The following is a 5,202-nucleotide window of genomic DNA, read 5'->3' as shown; positions in this document are numbered from 1 at the left end:
TATGATAGAATTTTCAAAATTCTAGTGACTTGGAAAAAGAGAGTGTAGTCTTTATGTATATAGTGTCACTTTTTACCTTGCTTCATTTCAAACGTAGTAGTGCCACTTTTCATGTGTTGCAGTTTTAATAAGAAGGATGTGTTTTGAGGTAAAAATGTTGGTAATTAGCTTTGCATTCTTTGCCACTGGTGTTATATATTGGACAATGACCGTCTAGTTAATCATTCTTGGTCCACGTGAGAGCAGCTACAACAGACCCACGTCTAAACAGATGCAAGTTTCATCTACGTTTGATCTTATTTAGTTTTTTTTATAGAAGCTTTAAACTTTTCCAAGTAACTTTTATCTGCACCGCATTTGATATTTGAGCAGGTTAGAACATTGGTATCCTTTATTCTGAATCAGGAGATATTGAGATTTGTTCTAGGAACTTCTCTGTGCCCTAGACTTTGAACTTGTATCCTAGCCAACACATGTTGCAGCACAGTACGGCCAGACTGCTTCTTTCTGTCACATTGTCTCAAAGTGTATTGCTGATCCTGATAATGATGGAAGAAGGATCCCTTGCACAAGGTTGCCATAAAGTGGAACTCATGCTTGCCTGCTTGTGTTACTTCATTTTTGATGCCTTATATCTTTTCTTATACGGTTTTAAAATTGCATACTTTTGTGGAAAATGGATAGTTTATTTTGTTACCATTTCAGATGTACATTTTATTACTGAAACTGGTAACTAATAATATATGACTTTTGCGTAGATGCCATTTCGAAGCTGGGAGAGGCGGTGTTAATCAGTCCAAAGAAGCACAATGTGCTGTGCAGGAGGAGATTTCTAAGAAATGGACACGATGATCAACTCAGAAGTTAAAGAGCTAACGGTAAGCGGTTAATATTGATTTGCATGGCTCAAGCCTCATTTTTACTCTATCTCTCATGGCTGCTTCTTCTTCTTCTTCGTCGCCTGACTTTAAGAGATACCATGTCTTTTCGTGTTTCCATGGACCAGACGTCCGTAGTGGATTTCTCAGTCATTTACACAATTATTTTGCAAGCAAAGGGATCACAACGTTCAACGATCAAGAGATGGAGAGAGGCCATACGATAGGGTCTGAGCTCGTGCGAGCGATTAAAGAATCTAGAGTCTCGATTGTGGTGCTCTCGAAGAAGTACGCTTCTTCAGGCTGGTGCTTAGATGAGTTGGTGGAAATCTTGAAGTGCAAAGAAGCTTTAGGGCAGGCTGTGTTGACTATTTTTTACATAGTTGATCCTTCTGATGTACGGAAACAGCGGGGAGACTTTGGAAATACTTTCAAGAAAACTTGTGAAGGGAAAACCGATGAAGTGAAGCAGAGATGGAGCAAAGCTTTGGCATATATAGCAACCGTAGCTGGGAGACACTCTCTAAACTGGTTTGTCTTTTCTCTTGGCTCTATGAGGTAGAATGTTTTATGTTTCTTAATTCATGCTTTAGCGAAGGAGTTTCTATCATTTAAACAAGACCCAACAACATGATTTTGTTTCCTTTTGTTAGGGCTAATGAAGCTGAGATGATCCAGAAGATTGCTATAGATATTTCAAACAAACTGAATGTTACACCTTCAAGGGATTTTGAAGGGATGGTGGGACTTGAAGCTCACCTGACGGAACTCAACACTTTGTTATGCCTGGAAAGTGATGATGTGATGATGATTGGAATTTGGGGTCCTGGGGGCATTGGTAAGACTACCATTGCTAGAGCTTTATTTAACCAACTCTCTACCAATTTTCGGCTTAGTTGTTTTATGAGGAACCTCAAGGGTGTTGATGACTGGGATTCGAAGTTGTATTTGCAAAATAAGCTTCTGTCCAAAATTTTGAACCAAAAGGATATAAAGATACATCAGTTAGGCGCAATAAAAGAGTGGCTACATAACCAACGAGTGCTCATCATTCTTGACGATGTAGATGATCTAGAGCAATTAGAGGTTTTGGCTAAAGAAACTTCTTGGTTTGGTTCTGGAAGTCGGATCATTGTTACCTTAAAAGATAAGAAGATTTTGAAGGCACATGGGATCAACGATATCTACCATGTGGATTTTCCATCCGAAGAAGAAGCTCTTGAGATGTTATGTCTATCTGCTTTCAAACAGAATTCTCCACAAGATGGTTTCGAAGAGCTTGCAAGAAAAGTAATAAAGCTTTGCGGTAATCTTCCATTGGCCCTTAGGGTTGTGGGTTCTTCTTTATATAGGGAGAGCGAGGATGAGTGGAGGCTTCAATTATATGGGATAGAAACTAATCTTGATAGAAAACTTGTGGATGTCTTGAGAGTGGGGTATGACAAATTGTTAGAGAAACATCAATCTCTGTTTCGTCATATTGCATGCTTTTTCAACCATAAAAGTGTTGATTATATGACAGCCATGCTCGCTGACAGTACTTTGGATGTCAAAAATGGGTTGAATACCTTAGCCGCTAAATCTCTTGTGTATATATCTACTAATGGGTGGATTACGATGCACTGTCTACTACAACAATTGGGTAAACAAGTTGTTGTTCAACAGTCTGACGAGCCAGGGAAACGTCAGTTTTTAGTTGAAGCCAAAGAGATTTGCGATGTTCTGGCAAATGAAACTGTAAGATCTTACCTATATATATTGCCTATTTTGTAATTGTGATGACAAATCTTGCTTTGCAATATTTGGTAGGGTACTGGATCCGTCATAGGTATATCATTTGATATGTCCAAGATTGGGACGTTCTTGATGAGTAAGCGCGCCTTTAAAAGATTGCGTAATCTCAAATACTTAAGATTCAAGTATGGACATGTTAGTTTGCTAGAGGACATGGAATATCTACCTCGTCTAAGGTTACTACATTGGGATTCATACCCAAGAAAAAGTCTTCCACTGACATTTCAGCTAGAATGTCTCGTCGAACTCCAAATGCGATCTAGCAAGTTGGAGAAGCTATGGGGAGGAATCCAGGTTGGTATTTGATATTTTGTGGATACGTTACTAATGATTGATTTAACCTAAGTATGATGTTCCTCATCGTTTTGTGTTTGGCATGCAGCCCCTTACAAATCTCAAGAAAATAGATTTGGATGATTCCTTGAATTTGAAAGAAATCCCAAATCTTTCGAAAGCCACTAATCTCGAGTCGTTGACACTTACCTGTAGTGAGAGTTTGGTAGTGCTTCCCTCGTCTATTAGATATCTACACAAACTAAAGAAGATGTATGCGTCAAGGTGCTCTAAGCTACAAGTTATTCCCACCAACATCAACTTAGCATCTCTTGAGGTGGTCGACATGAATTATTGCTCACGACTGAGAAGTTTTCCAGATATTTCCAGAAACATCGAGCATCTCTCTGTAGCAGGCACAAAGGTTAAAGAATTTCCTGCGTCCATTGTTGGACACTGGTCTCATCTTGATATTCTTCAGATAGGCAGCAGAAGCCTCAAGAGATTAGCACATGTCCCACAGAGTGTAACACGTCTAGTCCTAACCAACAGTGATATAAAGATGATTCCAGATTACGTCATTGGTCTCTCGCATCTACTATATCTATCCATCGAAAACTGCTGAAACCTCGTCTCAATTCATGGTCATTCATGTTCGCTGGTCGCTCTATATGCACACCACTGTATATCACTTAAGAGTGTATGCTGCTCTTTGTATGAAACTCGATAAAGAATCAAAAAGAGGAATCATTCAACAATCGNATGATTCCTTGAATTTGAAAGAAATCCCAAATCTTTCGAAAGCCACTAATCTCGAGTCGTTGACACTTACCTGTAGTGAGAGTTTGGTAGTGCTTCCCTCGTCTATTAGATATCTACACAAACTAAAGAAGATGTATGCGTCAAGGTGCTCTAAGCTACAAGTTATTCCCACCAACATCAACTTAGCATCTCTTGAGGTGGTCGACATGAATTATTGCTCACGACTGAGAAGTTTTCCAGATATTTCCAGAAACATCGAGCATCTCTCTGTAGCAGGCACAAAGGTTAAAGAATTTCCTGCGTCCATTGTTGGACACTGGTCTCATCTTGATATTCTTCAGATAGGCAGCAGAAGCCTCAAGAGATTAGCACATGTCCCACAGAGTGTAACACGTCTAGTCCTAACCAACAGTGATATAAAGATGATTCCAGATTACGTCATTGGTCTCTCGCATCTACTATATCTATCCATCGAAAACTGCTGAAACCTCGTCTCAATTCATGGTCATTCATGTTCGCTGGTCGCTCTATATGCACACCACTGTATATCACTTAAGAGTGTATGCTGCTCTTTGTATGAAACTCGATAAAGAATCAAAAAGAGGAATCATTCAACAATCGGTTTACAGGTATATATTCTTGCCAGGTAAAGAAATCCCTGCACCAAATTACAGGGAACTCTATAACCATCTCTCTGGCTCCAGGTTGTGAGAAGCCTTTTTCCGCGTTCTCAAGATTTAAGGCTTGCCTTTTGCTTTCACCAATCAAGAGTTTCAGATATAATGACAGGATAAAATGTCTTGTAAGAAGCAAAGAAGGTGTCGAAATAAACAAAACTAGAGTGTCCCGATATTCATTTATGCCACTTGGATCTTTATCAGAACATCTGTTTATGTTTTGTGGCAACTTATTTCCTAAAGGAAACATATGCCTTATGGACGAGATTCTGTTTGATTTTAGCTCTAGTGATGTCGAGATTATGGAATGTGTTGTAAAGATCTTGGCAGAAGAAGGACATGGTAGTAGTAGAATCGAAGTAGGCTACTCCGAAACTGGAAGGCAACGTCATAGATGGAGACGCAGAAGCTTTTAAGGTATCTCAAGTTGAAAACATCAAAAACAGCAAACATACAGGTCACTGGAGTTGGCTTAGGAAGCTTCGTCTGTGGAAGAAGAAGATTTAGATGAATAAGTGACAGAGCGTAGTTCAAGACGAGTGATGGTGATACCTGACAATCTTCATAACGATGCACTGTCAGATAATTGGGTAAACCTGAAGCTGTTCAGCTCTCGAAAGATGAAAACGTCACATGTTAATGTAGGATTTTGCTTGGGAAGAAGACACTATCAATTGGTAATAAGTTTGTTAACTCATTCCTCAAAGTTCTTGATTCTTTGACATTCTCATCATATATAGTACATACATGTAACAAAATGGATTTCTTTCTGATTGTTGTTAATGTTGGAGAAAGTAAACTAACGTGTAGAGATGAAC

General features: G+C 39.1%; 1 pseudogene; it reads left to right on the top strand.

The window, feature by feature from the left end:
• LOC104732707 lies at positions 885-5,185 on the top strand (annotated as a pseudogene).

The sequence above is a fragment of the Camelina sativa genome, chromosome 12 (assembly GCF_000633955.1).
Source record: "Camelina sativa cultivar DH55 chromosome 12, Cs, whole genome shotgun sequence".
Lineage (NCBI taxonomy): Eukaryota > Viridiplantae > Streptophyta > Magnoliopsida > Brassicales > Brassicaceae > Camelina > Camelina sativa.
The sequence above is the reverse complement of the archived record's forward strand: the minus strand, read 5'-3'. Positions and strand labels throughout refer to the sequence as shown.